At 41.7% G+C, this 20,470-nt stretch overlaps 1 protein-coding gene across 1 annotated transcript in view; it reads right to left on the reverse strand.

Annotated features, from left to right (window-relative positions):
* LOC124716998 overlaps positions 1-16,264 on the reverse strand; it is a 58,309-nt gene extending 42,045 nt beyond the window's left edge. The window contains exon 1 of the mRNA XM_047243622.1: positions 16,215-16,264. The gene's annotated coding sequence lies outside the window, so the exon portion shown is untranslated. The remainder of the gene's footprint in view (positions 1-16,214) is intronic.
* Between the last annotated feature and the right edge of the window lie 4,206 nt (positions 16,265-20,470).

Genomic DNA, 20,470 nt, shown 5'->3' on the forward strand with positions numbered 1-20,470 from the left:
GATTTAAATTCAGGGTGAAAGGATATCAGTGATGGTTTCGCTGATGATACTTCTATCCTCAGTGAAAGTGAAAAAGAGTTACAGGATCCTTCGGATGGAATGAACAGTCGAATGACTACAGAATATGGATTGATAGTAAAGCGAAAAATGACAGATGTAGTGAAGTGTAGCATAAATGAGAATAAGCGAGAAATTTGTCAAAATTGGGGATCACGAAAAGGTGCAAATGCAAATGGCTCTGAGCACTATGGGACTTAATTTCTAAGGTCATCAGTCCCCTAGAACTTAGATCTACTTAAACCTAACTAACCTAAGGACATCACAAATCCATGCCCGAGGCAGGATTCGAACCTGCGAGCGTAGTGGTCGCACGGTTCCAGACTGTAGCGCCTAGAACCACTCGGCCACCCCAGCCGGCGGATCACGAAATACACGGAGCTACGGACCTCTATTAATTTGGGACAAAATTACCCATGGCAGAATAAGTAAGCACATTATCACTGCTAGGCAGTGAATTGAGGGCTAAGAGAAGTTTATTGGTATCAAACATTTGCCTTAGTTTGAAGAAGAAATTTCTGAGAATGTACGTTTGGACAAAAGATTGTGTGGTATTGAACCATGGACTGTGGGAAAACTTCGACAGAACAGAATCGAAGCCTCTCTACAGAAGAATGTTGAAAATCTGGTGGACTGCTTGGATAAGGATCAGGAAGTTTTCTACAGAATCAGCAAAGGAAGGAACATGTGGAAAACACTGACAAGGAGGAATAGGATGCTACGACTATCTTAAGACGTGAGGAAATAACCTGCATGGTACTAGAGGAAACTCTAAACGGTAAAAGCCGTAGGGGAAGACGCAGATTTGAATACATCAACAAATAATTGAGGACATAGGTTGCAAGTGCTACTCTGATATAACGAGGCTGGCGCAGGAGACTAAATTCGTGACGGGCCTCACCAAACCACTCACAAGACTGATGACACAAAGAAAAGTATGTTTTAAATTGGAAAACATATTCTGTAATAACTGATTTCTGTTCCAGACCAAACTTCTCTGCTTTTGAAACTAGCAAAATAACGTGCAGTATTCCGTTGTATCAATTCACCAAATGCGTAAACGTTTTCTGAAATTGTTTATTATTGATGTAACTTTACAGAATTAAAACAATGTTACTGCAGATTTGAAGCAACAGGTTTTTAAGGGACAACAGAATCGTATTGTACTGTTAGACAGGTACATGATGAAAGGACATGTGCGGTACAGATTTATTTATTTGAATAAATAGATTTAATGGAATGATCGGCCTTTCTTCAATGCTTATTGTCTGCTGAAAGTTTGTGGTTACTGATCTCTAGGCCGTTGATCACAAAGTCAAACATATCTGTGCACCTCCTTGCACATTCGAAGAATTTGTATGACGATATACGCAGCTACGGATACAAATCGTGAAGTTATTCGTGAAGATGCCTCTGATTGTACATTTCATCTACAGTACACCTTCTCCACCTTATCTTCTTAATTAACGCTAATTATGTTCCCATATTGTCCAGCAATAACGTGTGTGGGTTTCTGTGTGTCATTGTAAGCCAGCTGTGCGGGTCAGGTATACCATAGTATGTCGCTCACACGCGAATTTCTCTAACATCGGACATGGTCTGAAGATATAAAACCCTATGAGAAGGTGAACTCTGGCCTCATTTGAGTGGCTAGGATAAGAGCATACACTACTCTACTACCTGCCTCCCCTTAGCATAAATCATCCACTTCGTCCCCTACTGTAAGGCATAATTCGATCTTGTATTCACATTCACAGTGGATTAGATCAGGCATGATGGTACATTAACGGAAGACAAATCCCAACACCAAGAAAAATGGCTCTGAGCCCTATGGGACTTAACATCTGAGGTCATCAGTCCCAACACCAAGAAATAATTAACGTATAGTCAGGTAATTTCGGGAAGACATTTGTTTAGGTAACATATTTAAGTGATTAACATTGCAGGATCACAGGGTTAATGCAAGCGCGCGTTAGGCATTGCAAATATAAAATGTTTGTACATTAATAATAACCGGTGTACCCGCCAGGATGCTGAATGCAAGCGTGAAAAGTGCATGCGTTGAGTTGTACACGTGCCGGATGTCAGTTTATGGGGTGGAGTTCTGTGAGTGTTGCACATGGTCGGCCAACACAAGGACAGCTGATCATACAATGTAGGCTTTCACGGGCGGTTTTGTCTTCACTTAAAACTTCCGGGCTGATAGGCCGTGGTCGAAGTATAAAACTCTCCCCTGACGTTTCGTCTCCGACTGCGGGAGACATCCTCAGTGGTACAGCGGCGAACTGCGAAGAGAACTCGAGAAAGCGCTGCTTATATAGGCAGTACAGAGTGCACCACTGTCGATCACGTGGCGTCGGCTATGATATTGTCTCTGGTGATGCCAACATTCTCGATTGAAAGTAATCTATCGTCACGCTTGTGGTGCAACGCTGACATCCAAATTTTATTCAGTTCAACACCTTCGTCTTTCCTGTTAAAATTATTGCATTATTATGCACGCATGTATAGAGAGGCTATCGAATTGATAAACACCGTAATAATCTGCGTATAAATACAGAATGAAGAAATAAAACACGTAAATGAGGCGAGCAATAGATACGCTATCTAATGACGGCAAATGTAATATAATGTGGCACATTACGTTAGAATTCGCTTTCCCTCGTCAGACTCCAACTGGACACATTATCGTCTTTCGCTGTTACGAGGCAGTTTCATCTTAATCACATAAGAAGCCTTCTGTGCAGAATAATTTTATTTCGCACTCTCAATGCTTGTTCTCGTAATCAGCGGACAGCTTATATTTCAACTATTAATCTTATACAAGAACTGATGTATACGGATATGCGAAACGAATGAGTACCTATGGTGTAATGGTGATATTGGTTTTTAGACTTTCTGCCGTCCTAATAAGTAGTGATTAAGCATGTCAATGAGTCTAATTAAGCTAATCAACCTAATCAACTAGATCACATTTACAATACGAGTGTTATACGCTGTATACTTTACTGTATGTCCTCGTTCTGGTGTTTATTAGAGGAACAGCAAATATTTTACAGATGTGACGAATTGTTTCGACTTTCAATACCTAGTTACTTCTTTTGGAGTATTGCTACGAACTTGATCGTTCTATTGACCATGTAAGCATACTAGAATTACACTACTTGTGACCAAGGTTACTGCTGTCGATGAAACAAAGACGTTGAAAAAAGGTTTTTCAGTGGCATGTTAACTTACATTTTTGTTCGAATGAGTGGGTTTTGGATTGATTATTAGGTATTTTACACCACAGACTACGTTTCATTAAGTAGGTTCCATACTCGTTTTCCGGGTTCTTATTATTCGTTTTGCGACGTACTGATTGACGTGGGTTCAGTAACTTGCTTCACTGTCACTTTAGTATAATGCAGTGTTATGCAAACATAACTCTATTTCTACCTTTCCCACCCTTAACTATTCTTTAATAATGGATCTTACCCTATATGTCTGATTTAGCAATGCATATTCTTTTTAGCAGTGTTTATTATCCGTAAGCGTAACGGCTTGTCACCCAGGTTTTTTATATATACTCCCATTTCATTTAATGCTTGAAAACTGATCTGTAGTAAAACGATCATCTATATACAATTTCATTTGTACTTATTGGTACCATATAAATTGTTAATTTCCAGAACGATTGCATTTAATGAAAACGGCCAAAATGTAATTAAATTTATTGAAGTCGTCAATTATATAATATGTCTATAATATATTTGTTTACATAATAACTCATAGATTACTGATGTCACATTCGTTGTTGTACGTATGGTATATTTTATAGGGCCTGAAGATGACGTTTTTACAACCTTGAAATTAGTTGCCAAAATAAAATCGACACCTTAAATACAGCTGGAGGAATTTCTTCATTTTTAATATAAATTTATGCCAGCTGACGTCCCACTGTCCTCCATTTCAACTATGGATGTACGAAGATTATTACGTTAGTGGTTGCATGGGCCATCGTAATTCGTAATGATTGTCTCAAAACAAGAGAGCAACAAGATCACTGAATGTTTCTTCGACTTAAGTTAAGCCTTTTGTCGACCTTCTGGTGCGTGTTGTACTCAGTTAAACAGTGTCAAAATGCCTCCTAAAAGGCAGGACCACGTGACCTAGAGACTGACTGTTGGAGCTACCGACAGGACAAGTCGCGTCCTTGTCAGGCAGAGTTCTCCCTGAGTGAGTTATTTAAAACCTCGGCTTCTGGAGGAAACAGCAGACTTTGAGAGGGCTCTACTTTTCACAGCCGACGTGACTCTGCTTATTTGCACTGTTTGGGGCAAGCAACCAGTTCCGTCAGAACAGCGGACAGAGCCTTTTCTCTGGCGCTTCCCTGGTGTACTCCTGTGCGAACGGCCGCTCAGACTTAGCACCGAGGGCCTTGCAACGAAAAGCGCCATCTTGGCGAACATTATTAATTCCTGCGTTATGCAATTACAGACAGGAAGAATTACCGACAATACTTCTAGACCACGGCATCATTACTGCTATATCTGGTCCACCCAAGTGACAAACATATAAATTATAGTCGAAATTTATTCATACAGGAATATTATGGAAATGCTTGTTAATCTCCAATTAATCTACACACATGCTCATAAATTAAGGGTAATTGCAGAATGTGTAGCATAGGCACGTAGGGAACACACACGACACACATCTGTAAGTCCACGGTATTGGTGATAAGTTCAGAAAACCGTCCCAAAAACATGTGCTACAAAACGCCACTGTTTCCTGCGCATGTACCCCGATATTCAACATAGGATATGATCTCCATGCTCACGTACACAGGCCGCACAACGGGTTGGCATATTCTGGATCAGGTAGTCGAGCAGCTGCTGGGGTATAGCCTCCCATTCTTGCACCAGTGCATGTCGGGGCTCCTGAAGTGTCGTAGGGGTTTGAAGACGTGCAGCGATACGTTTACCGAGATCATTCCAGACGTGCTCTATTGGGTTTACGTCTGTATAAGAGGCAGGCCACTCCATTCGCCTGATATCTTCTGTTTCAAGGTACTACTCCACGATAGCAGCTCGGTGGGGCAGTGCATTATCATCCATCAGGATGAAGGTGGGACCCACTGCACCCATTGGTCCAAAATGACGTCCCGATACATCTGACCTGTTACAGTTCCTCAGTCAAAAACATGCAGGGCTGTACGTGCAGCAATCATAATCCCACCTCACACCATCAAACCACGACTTCCATACAGGTCCCTTTCGAGGACATTAAGGGGTTGGTATCTGGTTCCTGGTTCACGCCAGATGAAAACCTGGCGAGAATCACTGTTCAGACTATACCTAGACTCGTCCGTGAACATGACCTGGGACCACTTTTCCAATGACCGTGTACTATGTTCTTGACACCAGGCTTTACGGGCTCTCCTGTGACCTGGGGTCAGTGGAATGCACCTGGCGAATAAACCATGTCTGTTCTGTCGTCTGTAGACTGTGTGTCTGGAGACAACTGTTCCAGTGGCTGCGGTAAGGTCCGGAGCAAGGCTACCTGCAGTACTCCGTGGTCGTCTGCGGGCACTGATGGTGAGATATCGGTCTTCTTGTGGTGGTGTACACTGTGAACGTCCAGTACTGTAGCTCCTGGACACGTTTCCTGTCTGCTGGAATCGTTGCCATAATCTTGAGATCAGAAAGTGGCACACGGAGGGCCCGTGCTACGACCTGCTGTGTTTGACCAGCCTCCAGTCGCCCTAGTATTCTACCACTCATAACGTCAACAATATGTGCTCTTTGAGCCATTTTCAGCACACAGTCACCATAAGGCGTCTGGAAACGTCTGCACGCTTACTCGCTGCACCGTACTCTGACATGCACCAACACACCTCTGCGTATGTGGACTGCTGCCAGCGCCATCGTGCGACGACCGCAGGTCAAATGCACCGCATGGTCATACCCCGAGGTGATTTAAACCCGCAAACCGCCCACAAGAGCGCTGTTTCGCGATGTATCAGCATTATCCTTAATTTATGACCATGAGTGTAACTCTAATGTGGCGATAATATATGGGCCCATCAGAAAGTATAGGTTTGAGTGCGTTCCTGCAGCCTATATGCAACACAGTGAGACTCCAGTATACGTATGCAAGCACCAACATGTAGGCATGTGGTTATAATGTGGCCTTAAAAGTGAAACTTTTTGATCGTCCCTTATACACTGCCCAAAGAATGAAATTAGTACACCTGCAATGAAGACGTCGATTTTGATCCGACGATAGCATGTCTCAGATAGGCAATAGTGGTTGTACCGGTACAGATTTCAACGTTGTTCGCCAATAGGCAGCGTAATGGCATAGCTACAAGAGCGCCATCTGTGTCTACCCTTCAGTAGAGATTGGTGGCAGCCAGAAGCCTCTGTGCGGTGCAAACGTGTCAAGCAACAGGCAACCGTGTCACGCTGAGGTGCTCGGGCTTATCTCATCCAACTGAGAGAATTTGAAAGAGACCAAGTTGTAGCCTTCGGAATGGCGGGATGGTCCTTTCGAAGAACTACAACATAAATTGGACGTGCCAGTTATGCATCAATCCTGGTGTCAGTGGTCATGTGAACATTTCCACACACGTAGATGAGTTTCTGGGCGCAAGCGCACTACAGACGCTCTCCATGGTGGTCGTATTGCAAGAGGAACCGTGTCAGATCGTACGGCTACCACAACGCAAGTAAGACGTCTTGTGAGACCAGACGTGTCAGTACTGTTGCGAACCGGTTCTAAAAAGTCGACTACAGCCTCACAAACCTCTAGCCCGTCCTCCACTCATGACACACCATGGCATTGCACGGCTCGACTGTTTCTCTCAGATGATCAGTTGGAAGATGGGACGGCGCTCCCCGGTCTTCAGCGATAAAAGCAGATTCTGCCTGCGCTACGCAATTGATAGTCACCTGCACGTACGACGTAGACCTGGCCAGCGCTGTCTCTATAGAGTGCATTCGTCCGATGCACACTGGTCCCAAATGGGACTTAACATCTGAGGTCATCAGTCGCCTAGAACTTAGAACTACTTAAACCTAACTAATCTAAGGACATCACACACATCCAAGCTCGAGGCAAGATTCGAACCTGCGACCGTAGCAGCAGCGCGGTTCCAGACTGGAGCGCCTAGAACCGCCCGGTCACAGCGGCCGGCTAACTTGCCTGTCACATTCCAGCTAAACACATCGACGTACGATCCCCTATAACGTGAGGGTAACTCTCGAATACTCGGAGCTGCGTGCTGACCATACCGTTAAAATAACGAATTGAGAGACGTGGCGATTCGAAGGCGAGAAGACACCTCTCTTGTCGACGATGAAATCGACTTCAAATAATTTTATTCATTTCTCTGATGCACTCACCAATCTGCAACAAAATTAAGTCCATTTGAGGAAGACCACTCGAGACTATAAGGGTTCTGAAACGAGGAATAAAAAATGGGGAGTGCATTCGTCTACGACACACTGGCTGAACCCTAGGCCTTATGGTGTGGAGTGCGATAAGCTTCACCTCTCGTTCACATTTGGTGTTTCTGGAGAGGATACTAACCAGCTCGTAGTATCTGCCGAATGCTGTTAGACCCGTTATCTTGCCGTTCTTACAACAGGAAAGTGGTGTGTTGTTCCAACAGGATAACGCTTGCCCACACACTGCCCGACGTGCAGCAACTTCCCTAGCCAGCACATTCACCAGGTTTCTCTCCAATCGTGTACGTATGGGACATGATGGGACGACAAGAGACTGTTACTGAACTACGTGTACAGGTCGATCAGACGTGGCGTAAGGTATCCCAGCATAGTATTCGCTATCTGTGCGATCAACTGGGCGCCAGAATTAGCGCCTGCATACCTAGTACCTTACAACCTCTGTGCTGATGATCTCTGTAAAAGGATTTTTTTTTTTTTTTCGTGATGTGCAGTTTGCAACCTGTGAAGAGTGTGGCACTTCAAAGTGTCGTCCTTAAGTGGGAGCCTATTGCTAATGGCTCTGCTACATTTTGGAGCAACATCTAATTATTTTGACCGCACTCACACAATTCTGCATCGGCAGGTGGCATGCACTGCAGGTCACGGGTCACTGCCCTCGCCCTACTCCCGGGTCATCGGAATTCCGGGCACCGGTAGCCGCACGCCACACACTCTCAAAGCGCAGCTGCTGGCCTCCAGGATTTACGACGGACCATAACTTGGACCCTATACCTGTCACAACACGCTGTGCTTCACTACCTGCCGGCGAAATAAATATATATCCCGAGAGCCGCGGCAGAAAAAAATTGCCACAGTTTTCCATTATTCAGCACCTCTAAACCGCGTCGCCGTCGTAACGGCACCCAGTGCAGGAGCAATATTTCCTGCCACAGACCTATATTGTGGTTACACACCTCTGAAACTCGTCCCTGAGACAACAGCACTATAGAAGACGGATTTCTGCACACTACCGCTTTGGTGAAACTCGTTCCTCTCACTATGTTAATAAGTTCATAGCAACACAATCACTTCTTTAATCGGTCAGTGTATCATTCATCCTTAGCGATGACAAATGAGACAACTGCATGACACCTAACGGCACTGTGTTCCAGAATCTACTGACAGATGAAAATAGCGCCAGTTCCTTTTCTGTATTTCTACTAGTATTGGTCTCTGGGTGCACCAATGTAGCCAGTCCATATTACAAGATTTCCTCTCCCATGAAGGTATCGGGTCTATCTTTTCTATAATTTCTGAGGATTGTAAAAAATTTTTTCGCACATAATTAAGTACAATACTGGCCATTAAAATTGCTACACCAAGAAGAAATGCAGATGATAAACGGGTATTCATTGGACGAATACATTATACTAGAACTGATATGTGATTACATTTTCACGCAATTTGGGTGCATAGATCCTGAGAAATCAGTACCCAGAACAACCACCTCTGGCCGTAATAACGGCCTTGATACGCCTGGGCATTGAGTCAAACAGAGCTTGGATGGTGTGTACAGGTACAGCTGCCCATGCAGCTTCAACACGATACCACAGTTCATCAAGAGTAGTGACTGGCAGATTGTGACGCGCCAGTTGCTCGGGCACATTTGACCAGACGTTTTCAATTGGTGAGAGATCTGGAGAATGTGCTGGCCAGGGCAACAGTCGAACATTCTCTGTATCCAGAAAGTCCCGTACAGGACCTGCAACATGCGGTCGTGCATTATCCTGCTGAAATGTAGGGCTTCGCAGGGATCGAATGAAGGGTAGAGCCACGGGTCGTAACGCATCTGAGATGTAAAGTCCACTGTTCAAAGTGCCGTCAATGCGAACAAGAGGTGACCGAGACGTGTGGCACCTGATACCATCACGCCGGGTGATACGCCAGTATGGCGATCACGAATAGACGCTTCCTATGTGCGTTCACCGCAATGTCGTCAAACTTGGATGCGACCATCATGATGCTGTAAACATAACCTGGATTCATCCGAAAAAATGACGTTTCGCCATTCGTGCACCCAGGTTCGTCGTCGAGTACACCATCGCAGGCGCTCCTGTCTGTGATGCAGCGTCAAGGGTAACCGCAGCCACGGTCTCCGAGCTGATGGTCCATGCTGCTGCAAACGTCGTCGAACTGTTCGTGCAGATGGTTGTTGTCTTGCAAACGTCCCCATCTGTTGCCTCAAGGATCTAGACGTGGATGCACGATCCGTTAGAGCCATGCGGATAAGATGCCTGTCATCTCGACTGCTAGTGATACGTGGCCGTTGGGATCCAGCACGGCGTTCCGTATTACCCTCCTGAACCCACCGATTCCATATTCTGCTAACAGCCATTGGATCTCGACCAACGCGAGCAGCAGTGTCGCGATACGATAATCCGCAATCGCGATAGGTTACAATCCGACCTTTATCAAAGTCGGAAACGTGATGGTACGCATTTTTTCTCCTTACACGAGGCATCACAACAACGTTTCACCAGGCAACGCTGGTCAACTGCTGTTTGTGTATGAGAAATCGGTTGGAAACGTTCCTCATGTCAGCACGTTGTAGGTGTCGCGACTGGCGACAAGCCTGTTTGAATGCTCTGGGAAGCTAATCATTTGCGTATTACAGCATCTTCTTCCTGTCGGTTAAATTTCGCGTCTGTAGCACGGCATCTTCATGGTGTAGCAATTTTAATGGCCTGTAGTGTATGAGGCAGCGATCAAAAAGTTCCCGCCGCGCGGGATTAGCCGAGCGGTCTAAGGGCGCTGCAGTCATGGACTGTGCGGCTGGTCCCGGCGAGGGTTCGAGTCCTCCCTCGGCCGTGTGTGTGTGTGTGTGTGTGTGTGTGTGTGTGTGTGTGTGTGTGTGTGTGTTTTTGTCCTTAGGATAATTTAGGTTCAGTAGTGTGTAAGCATAAGATTTCACACACATTTGAACATCCTTTGACAAAGTTCCCGTTTGCGACCGTTGCTGCAGTGTATATACAAGCGCGACTGCGGTGCACGTATCAAGCACCGACATGTAAGCAACGGTTCAGTGTGGCATTGTGTGCGACTGACAGCGCACATCGGATAAGTTCAAAGGAGGACAGCTAGATTCGTGTTATCTTGAAACATGGTAGAGAGTGAAAGTGGTGTGATCAGCAAGTCTGGGTGGCAAACATTAAAGCATAAGCGTGTTTCGATGGGGCGACATCCTCTCGAAGAATTTCAGTCGCCAACTTTTTCCTCAGAGTGCGAAAATATTTGTTGGCATCTTCTAAGATAGCTGTAAATGATCATCGTAATAAAATAACGGGAATTACGGCACGCACGGAAAGATTTAGGTGCTCATTTTCTCCCATGTGCTATTCGCGAGGGAAGCGGTCGAGAAATAGCGTGGAAGTGCATCTGAGAACCCTCTGCCAAGCACTAAAAAGTGAATCGAATAGCAGCGTGTCCAGGGTAGAATATTGCGGCAGTCGTATAAACCGTCATATACTGTGCCTTAGACGCTAATTACATTAAGCGGTAAAAGAACTGTATTACTAAATGGCTAACCTTGGGCACAACACAGATTTTAGGTTGCCTGTATAACAGTTTTCAGGGGCAACACATGCTTGATGTTCAACAATTGAAACAGTTATTCACCGAATTAAAAAAAAATTAAGATTTTAGTTCATTAAACTGGCCGAAAATTTTAATTTCTAACTTATTTATTATTTATTAGCAGAACTCGTGGTCAATAAGTTCGCGAAGTTACAGTGTTGAAATCGCATCATAAGTGCCTTAAAAGTAATTAAATGTGTGACGCAGCTTTTCCGCCACGCCCACGTTTTGAAGCAAGGCCGGCCGGGCTGGTCGAGCGGTTCTAGGCGCTTCAGTCTGGAACCGCGCGACCGCTACGGTCGCAGGTTCGAATCCTGCCTCGGGCGTGGATGTGTGTGATGTTCTTAGGTTAGTTAGGTTTAAGTAATTCTAAGTTCTAGGGGACTGATGACCTCACATGTTAAGTCCCATAGTGCTCAGAGTCATTTTATTTTATTTTATTTTGTAACACCTCAGTACTAGCTCGGTCAACAACGATTACATGGATTACTTTCAAGCAAACTTATACAGAATACATCAAGAAGGCAGTGGTATATACTCTTTGGCTTTACAGATCATTTTTGACTCTGTTCAGCATCTCTAGTCTCTAAACTCACTCATACGGAAACGATTCCCAGAAACCACATTTTCATCTGCAGCAGTTAAGAAACCCGAAGAGAAACCTTGACGAGAAGAGAGGACCTTAAGTGAAAATATGGGGTTTACTGAAGAGGTGACATAAGATAAAACATTAGACTGAACTTTAAATTCCATTTCCTGAGAATTATTTTTTTTTAAAGTTTATGTGTCTTTTTCTCATAATCTATGAAGGCTAAAATTATGAAATTTTGTACACTTGTTTCTACAAAATGTTGTCTAAGGAGTAAATTTTGAAATTCTGAGTGTAGGCTGAGATACGGGGTAATTCTTGGAAATTTTCATGAATTTTGTATTATATTTACAGAATTATAATTAAGAATTATTAAAATTCACCTATTCCATATATTCAGAAAAGTTCATGGGAGAAGCTTACAATATGCAAAGAGATTAATCAGAGAAAATTTAATGGAAATCTCTTGAATAGTTTCTGGGAAAAAGGTACATATATTATTTTTTTTAAATAAAATCTTTAATTTCAGTAAAAACGTTATATATACGGAATCCAAGGAATTTATGTTAATTTCATGTAAAGCATGGTACAAAATTACTTTCCCGTATTTTCAAAATTATGGATTTGGTGCATTTTTTAGATATTGCATGTTTTTCATGATCATAGCCCCTTAAGAGGTATAATGTTAGGCCTATGTGAAATAACTCACATTCGGGAAGACGACGGTTAAAATGCCCGTCCGGCCTTCCAGATTAAGGTTTTCCTTGATTTCGCCTAAATCGCTCCAGGCAAATGCAGGGATGGTTCCTCTGAAAGAGCTCGGCCGGTTTCCTACCCCAGCCTTTAAACATTCCGAACCTGTGCTCCTTCTCTAACGACATCGATGTCAACAAGACGTCAACGCTAGTCTTTGTCTCTCTCCTTTGAAGCGTTTACATACTAAGTATTACAGATGGGAACTGTGTATGAAGCCTCGCAGCGCGCAAATTACGCGACATTATTCTCCCAGTGTCTGTGAATGAGAGTACTTATGGAGTACCAACAAGCTTTACACACAATTTCAAACGTTTACGAACTTTTGATACCTCGCAGTCCCCTCTTCTTCTTCCCCGCCGCCCCCACAAATGATGAAAGGGAAAAAAATTAAATACATTCCAAGATACCAAAAAATTAAAACTGACATTTACAGTGACATAATGCGTTTATAAATAGAACTATACCAGTAGTGCACAATGCATTTAATTCAACACTGCACTAGAAACAAGTTTTGTAATTATTAGTGTCGCCCTTGGGCGTAGCTTGTAGAGCCAAGTTTTTCGAAGGAGGGTTTAGTATTGGAGGTAGATACTCGGAGCTGTTTTTCTGTGTTTATCTGAGATTTGTATTTTATCTTCAAAGCAGCGAATGTAGAAAATCTGGTTTCGTAAATGTGGTATGTTGTAAATGATACTAGTATAAGAGACGCTCTTTTTTTACTTATCAGACCACTCCTTCTCAAAATTCAAGGAGCGATTTATTACTATATTGTCTTTTGATTTCGCCACTTCCCCTGAGATCTGTGAGACCACTTCTTCGGCAATTGACAGACCTTCCGGAGTATTTTCGAGAGCTATCAGTAAGAGAGATAGCAATAAAAGAGCATGGATTCTGGTTTCGTCAATTTGGCGGATCGGTTTTACGAAATACCAATAAATTTGCTTATGTCGGTAATTTGTAAGTTTTGGAACTTTGCACCTTTAGAGTCAAACTATCCACAAAATACTTTAATATGGCCTACTAATACTAATGGATAGGTAGTTCCCACCCTTCCTTAATTAAAAGTTACGATAAAATGGGCACACAATATTAAAGAAAAAATTAATTGATCTTTGCCCTCACTAGAAGTCCAATCGCAGTGACTGTAGCGGATAGTTCTTCTTTAAATGAAGTATTTTTAATCAGGTTACCCTCCATTCACAGGCTGTTGCACGCAGCGACTGTTATATTGACATGTAAATAATAGATTTCAGCTATCAGTCCGTCCTTTAGAAATTTTATTGGCAGATCTAGATTTCAGCAAGAAACTAGCCATTCTCAATGCTAAGAATACAAGAGGTACATAGTTAGATGATGTTTGCTGCCATCTATGAACTATTTAGTAAATGTGACGAACAATGTACTTATTACGTTTTAATAAAGGGATATATAATATAAAAATAAATATATTTAAGCCGTATCAACCAATAGACGTATAGAGCATGTGTCTTCCAGTGTTTTATAAATTTAAAAAATGTTCATAAAAATTAAAAAAGTTTTATCCACCTGACGTAATTTAAATGTTTTAATAATAATAACGGACTCACAAGGAGTGAACATGGTAATTTTATTACTTGATGATAAATATGAAATAATTTGGACGACAATGTAAGAATTTTGCTTATGTTTCATTTTATGTAATTAAATTTGAAGTTGTTTACTTCCATTAAGGTTTATATGTAGTTCACATAGATGGCGCCATGTAACCAACCGATGTGTTCTCCACACAGCCCGCCTTCAGCAAACATTAGTATTCAATGAACTGTGGATGAAGCGCGACCAGCAGGCATTACATGCATTCGTCATAAATGATAGTGGTATGTAATATACAAACCATATGAGTTAAGCCATTAATTGCAACTTTTTTGTGACATAATCTAACTATGTACCTGTTGTATTCTTAGCACTGAGAATAGCTGGTTCCTAGCTGAAATCTAGATCTGCCAATAAAATTTCAAAAGGACGACTGATAGCAGAAATCTATTATTTATAAGTCAAGTATTTTAATGTCAGTGAGGTTTTTGTCAGCTTTTATGGAATTAGAAAATATCAGCTAGGCTCATAATCTTTATCGAATCGATCATTTTATTAATTTCACGGCCGCATGATTGTTAAATCACAATTAGCGCAATTTTCGGACTTCGCCCGTAATTCTGCAGCATTAATATCTAAAACGGTAGCGTAGTGAATAAACCAGAGACAAACGACACTCATAATTATCAACGAGACGAATCTATTCCGTTTTAAAGTCGGTCACAGTTAACATTACCTGATTATTCCTCTCATTAATTTTTATGAAAGGTGACTTTGAATACGTTGTCCGCTCCAATTAATGTTCAAATGGACTATTATTTTAGAGGCCGGTATTCAAGTTTAATCTGGGCGACGTCCAACGAAACGGAAAGATACGATAAAACACACATTAAACCTTTTATCTACTCATAAAGACAAAGATATTCTTTCATTTTTACTAATTATAAAATTATTTTTCATTGACCTATATGCATCTTTTGTTGTCTTTGCTTATACTTTTCGTAGTAGCATGGTGACAAAATAAATCTATCCTGCATTATTGCGTTTGGAGGCTCTATTAAAAAATTATAGATCTATAATTTTTTTAGTAGAGCCCTGAAATATAATAATACGAGATATTTCCATTTTGTCGCTGCCCTACGACGAAAAGTATAAGCGGAGACAATAAAAGATCCAGAAAGGTCTAAGAACAATAACTTTATGAAGAACAGAAATATCTTGTTTTTGGAAAACGAGGTAAACTTCGTTGTCGTCGCCATCTATCAATCGACAGAATTGTAAGTGTACAAAGTTCACCAAAATACAGGAAAAGAAATGCATTCTCTATAGTTTTCATCCAGTAAGTAACAACCTCTCATAATTTCTTAATTGCAGTAATTGGATTATGTTCAGGTACAATAGTATGGTGCTCAACTCCACTGACCAATTTTGATGTAGCAGGACGTGTAATTTGAAGGAATTTTGTGTGCTAAGCAGTCTCCTTTTCTCACGAAAAGCAGATTGCTGTTTGATCTTATTTACTTACAACAGTGGTCCCTTAGGTATAAAAAGCTACGAAAAGTTATGCTCAAAGCTATCCGCAATACGGACAAGTAACTAACAGAGTCGTATTTTAAACCTTAAAGAACAATAACTTCTTCCAAATTGCAATACGTCACCAGCTGGTGCAGAAGCTGATCATTCAAGGAGGGAGCAACCGAAGTTCAGGTAATAGTTACGACTTAAACTAAAAATCTTAATCAAAAATCAATCTCACACTCTCTCTCTCCAAATAGATATATAAATACTCATATTATTTAAAAAAATAGGTCATTTTATGAGGAGATGATGAAAACGGGGTCGCGAATCCTGTAAGTTTCAGTAACGTTGGCTTACTACATTTTCATTGTTCGAGCTGTAAAACTTCAGCGTTAGGCATGAAGTTTTAATTTATGACTTTTTTACTGATAAGTCTATTCGAATGACACTTTGTAAATAGTATCCTAACATACCACTGAATGTAGCTGCTAAATTACATCGTTGTACGACACACGGTTCGGTACATATGACGCTTTGTAGATGGGAGTTGGATTCTTCAGGGAATGATTAGGGGTAGAGGTGGAGTTCTGGTGAAAGCTATAAGCACCTGTCACTTGTCGTGGGCGCGGCATCCCGTAGACTTGGATCGTACTCACCAAAGCAGTGGCAGCAGCGGTTGCAGTCCCCACGTGTCGCCGCGGGGTCTTCCAGACTGCCGACTGGCGGCAAACCTCTCTCCAGTCCACGACAGCTCCCCCCACCCCCGCCGCTACCACCACCTACACTACTAGCCGACACTCTCCTTCCTATGCTACTCCCCCTCCTCCCTCAGCAGTTTCCCAATCACAGCAAACCTGCCCCGGGATGCAGTGCGACTACGAAGAAGCTAATGAGCGCCTAGCGAACGATGAAAGGCGCTCCGCCGCGGGGAATCTCGTTAGAGTGCGCCCGCACGTCACAGTAGGAACCTGCACAGTGAATGCGGTATCACCGAAATGCACCTCTCTTTTGTGACCGTGTTGAAATTTACTTTTTTCAACAGTTAAAGAATTTCATAGCGCTACTTCAAAACTATGCGAAATCGTAGAAGAGCAGACAGTTACAAGATAGAGCGGATGAGATAAAAATTCACGACTTGGACCATAACCTGTTACCCGCGCCTGTCTTCCAAAACTGGCTTTTATACGCTTGGTACGCATCCAAATTTATTTCTGATAGATCTGCTTTCAACGACGTGGATCAGATATGTTTTCCAGGAATAGCGCACCGGAAAACATGTCAGATTTCGTTCGTGTGATGCGCGTGGCGTGAGAAATATTTATATCTTGACAGTTCCTACGATAAGTTTCACCCCACTGATTGCGAGAACGCTCACGAATAGACGATCCGTCAGGATTATGCAGTAACATACTTTCGGTGTATTTTTGTCTATGGACCACGATGAAAACAATTGCCAGTTCACTGCATATAATTATTTATTATTAATCTCACTTCCCGATGTCTTACTTTTAAAAAAAGGGGAAAAAAGGTATTCCGATTATCAGAATTTTGTCAGATACACCGGAAAATATATTGAATGAAAAAAAGCCACGATCAAGAATCGAACTGGGACCAGCGGTTTGGCAGTCAAATGCCTCGACTGCCCTGTCGCAGACGACACTCTCCTATACGTAGAATGACGGATATCTCAAGCTACAGCATGAAAACACAAAAACATAAAAACTCGAACTTATTAACTTCGGACCCCATGTTACATTAATAAGTAATATTTCTTTTTAGACAGTCTGTCGATGTACAGTATTGAAAATACGATTTTCCGTTAACAGCTTTGGATCTCGACTTTTTTCAAAAACTATGGAGTATGTATCTTAAAGCCGGAACACGTGTCTCTCTACTTTCACTCTGATCGTCATTGCAAAACTTGATGAAAATCGGTGATTCACACAGGTATCAGACCTTCCTCTTGTGAGCGAAAACAACATCGTTTGCTCACGTGCGTTATAGCCACTAGGTTTGTCAGTTGTTTGTAGTTCTTAGTTTGTTGTGTGCGGCAATGAAGAAGCGGCTGCACTAGGGAACTATGATTTTCATAAGCACGAGTCATCTGCAACCTTTGTTATGGTGAAACTATATCTTTATATTTTTTTTATTAAACACTGGCCTAAAGAATTTTCCTTGCCAAAGACAACTCAAATTTTAACTAGTCATTTATTAACCACAATATACAATCGCAATGCAGTCTGGCTGGTATACACTGACAACATGACTTCCAATAATTAACACAAAAGAATGGCCCTGAATTGCAAGAAATCCTAACAGTAATACAAGTCAAAAAATATGAAATGAAAGAAATATGAAACTATCACCAACTCTGTTAATTGTCTAAACTCATTTCAGTCACGAATCCAGATAGTGCAAACCCCATTCTTTTTCATAAGTCACTTACCTCACAGAAAATCGTCTTAACGCGAACTATAGCAATTACAGCAAGTAGCAACAACAACGAGCTAAATAGAAAGATTCTAACTAGGGTTACTAGGTGAAACCTAGTCAACGGTCTCAAAGGCGGAAGAGGAAGTTCAGATTCCCAACGGCGGAGAGAGCGGAAGAACTACCTCCAGGACTCACAATCTTCGTTGTACATTTTGTGGCTTTTGAGCCACACCCAAAATAACTTTCATCAATCATGGAAGTGTGTGATGTAAACTATTTTACCCCAGGTGGACGATCCACCGTACGCCAGTACGTCAGCAGACATTCGGATTCTGGGGAGTCTGCAACATTGCACAAAGACAAGTCGGAGTGTCTTGGAATCTCATCCAAATTTCAATATAGGCAATCAACGTACCTAGCAACTTTCAATGCAAACTCATTGTTGAAAACCGGAAAACTAAAACATCTAACAGATACGCTAAAGAACCACAACATACTCATAACATCCATTCAAGAAACACGATACATGGATACAGATACCTTCGATTCCGAAGGTTTTAGGATATACAAAGGGAAAGTGGGACCGAGAGTAATGAAAAATGTACCACATCTTGGTACAGCCTTTATAATCAACAAACAAATCTTGAACTCAATAGTTGGCTTTGATTCCCAATCAGAAAGAATCTCAAGTCTTACATTCACAAGCACAAACAAAATCTACACAATTATCAATGCACATGCCCCTATAAACGAGGTTAACAGGAAAAACAAAGAAAAAGTGGAGGCCTTTTGGAATCATCTAGATGACATTATTCAGAAAATTCCAGATAAAAACATCATCATTCTTCTTGGAGATTTTAATGTACAGATTGGTAAAGAAAAAAGATATAAGAAAATAGTTGGAAACTATCCTGCACACAAGAGAACAAACAGAAATGGTGTGAGACTAATAGAACTTTGCCAAGCACACAATTTAATTCTTAAATCCACAGCTTTCAAAAAACTACCACGAAGACAAAAAACATGGGTATCCCCAAATCCTAGCCTTGGGGAATTTCAACTTGATCATGTGGCAATTAAGATGATTTCTAGCAAAGAAATCATGAACGTTAGGGTACTCAGGGGTGCAAACTTGGATTCAGACCATTACCTTTCTAAAATTAAGTTCAAAGTCATCCCAAACAGGAAACGCAGCATGAAACAAATTAAGGGTCGGAAGTATAGCACAGAAAAGATATTAAAATCAGATGAATTCACAAAAGCAACAGAAACCATTCAGACACAAAGCTGGGGGGATATCAAGGAAAACCTCATGACTACAGCTGAACGGATAGCACCTAACAAAAAAAGTAAAAAACATGCCTGGTGGTCGCTGGAATGTGATGCCCTCATTGAAACGAGAAAACAGGCATGGCAAAATTGGCAATCACAGAAAACAGAAGAAAGTAGACTGAATTTCATTACTGTTAGAAAACTGGTAGATAAAAATATAAAAAGGATTAAGAAAACACATGAAAACAAAACTCTTCTCCAAATTGATGAAGAATTTGCTAAAAACAACACTAGGAGCTTTTACAGAACTTTCAAACAAAGGTTATCAAGATACAAAGCACCCACCCTCCAATTTCGAGATGTAAATGGGACCATCGCTCACAACAACACGGAAAACTGCAAAATACTAGCAGGCTACTTTGAGAAACTCTTGAATTGTGAACCCATCCTTGAAAAATTTGAATCCATTCCAAACAACCGTGAGAAGCCAGATTCAGAACCACCGACGACTGAAGAACTACAGAAGGTCATCTCAGAACTTAAAAACAACAAGGCGTCCGGAGAAAATCAAATAGTGGTCGAACTATGGAAAAAGGCTGACAAAAATGCAGTTACATCCCTAAAGTGTGTTTTCGATCAAATCTGGAAAGAAGAAGAGATCCCCGCAGAATGGAGAACAGCTCTCATCCACCCTATCCACAAGAAAGGTTTGAAGACAGACCCCAACAATTACAGAGGAATATCACTGCTGGATATAACGTACAAGATTCTTTCTAAAGTCCTTTTGAACAGGGCAGAGCCGCAATTGGATCCGCAAATCGGGGAATACCAGGGAGGTTTTAGAAAGGGTAGATCATGTTCGGAACAAATACTAAACCTCAAAAACATCATGGCTTACCAAAAATCAAGGGCAAAGACATACGTAATTTCCTTCATTGATTTCAAAAAAGCATATGATTCGATTGATAGAGAATCTCTGTTATCAGTCCTGGAAGAAATGGGTTTGGATAAGAAAACAACTAATATTATAAAAGCGACCCTTCCAAATACATTTTCGAAAGTTAAATTTATGGGCGAACTATCGGAACCCTTTGAAATAAAAACGGGAGTGCGACAGGGCGATGGGCTCTCACCGTTGCTGTTCAATTGTGTTCTTGAGAAAGTAGTCAGAGAATGGTACACAAATATTAAGAGTGGTATAAGACTG

Source organism: Schistocerca piceifrons, chromosome 9 (genome assembly GCF_021461385.2).
Source record: "Schistocerca piceifrons isolate TAMUIC-IGC-003096 chromosome 9, iqSchPice1.1, whole genome shotgun sequence".
In the NCBI taxonomy this organism is placed as follows: domain Eukaryota; kingdom Metazoa; phylum Arthropoda; class Insecta; order Orthoptera; family Acrididae; genus Schistocerca; species Schistocerca piceifrons.